Genomic DNA, 1,073 nt, shown 5'->3' on the forward strand with positions numbered 1-1,073 from the left:
CCAACTCAGTCCCACGGTACACATCATATGGGGATATAAATATACCCACCCATCCGATACACATCAATGGTAGCCCAGTTGCGGTACTATCTTCATTGCAGCAAGTTGCTAATCAAATATTAGGCTTAATAGCCATCGATGGATCCACAGTCGTTAAGCAACCATGCGATCCTCTTATACTTCCTGCGTTCCATAATTCCCAACCCATGCAATATGTCGTGTATGTCATGCTCAATCATCACACGTGTATGCAGAATGGCCATAGTCAGTAACAGTCTTTTAAACATATATTAAGAGCATATCAGTCATACAAGCACAGTCAGGTCAATTAAAACGCCGTTATACATTCATAATCGAATCAGTCAAATTCGAAATCTAAGTCGGTCATTTACCCTCAAGGGCAAAATAGTAATTTTACCCTATAGGGGTATGCCGGTCATTTTACAATACAAGGGTATTTTGATAATTTTAAAAATCGGGGGTGTTTTGGTAATTTTACAAATCGAGGCTATTTTTAGTAATTTTACAAATTAAGGGTATTTCGGTAATTTTACAAATCGATGGTGTGTCAATAATTTTACAAATCGAGGGTGTTTTGGTAATTTCACAAATCGAGGGTGTTTCGATAATTTTACAAATCAAAGGTATTTTAGTAATTTCACAAACGAGGGTATTTCGGTAATTTTACAAATCGAGGGTATTTTGGTAATTTTACAAATCGAGGGTATTTTGATAATTTTACAAATCGAGGGTATTTCAGTTATTTCTCTTTATTATGGTTTTATTACTTACCATGGTCCGTTAACAAGTCCTCGTTGGCTAAAGTGAACAGATACTATACACCAGGTAGGATTCCAAAGAAGAAGGGTGAGTCATTAAGACCGTTTAAGTACCAAGCTCTCCTTAGATCCAATTCTAGACATGCATATACCCATTGCCACACCTTAACCTTATGACTGGTCCATGGTCATGATTAATTAATTATTTAAGTTTTATGTCTGCTTGAGTAGTTACCAAAAACTAGATCCACAACCCCTTTACTAACCACTAACAGATCCATACTTATTCATTTG

The sequence above is a fragment of the Gossypium arboreum genome, chromosome 10 (genome assembly GCF_025698485.1).
Source record: "Gossypium arboreum isolate Shixiya-1 chromosome 10, ASM2569848v2, whole genome shotgun sequence".
NCBI classification, from domain to species: Eukaryota; Viridiplantae; Streptophyta; class Magnoliopsida; order Malvales; family Malvaceae; genus Gossypium; species Gossypium arboreum.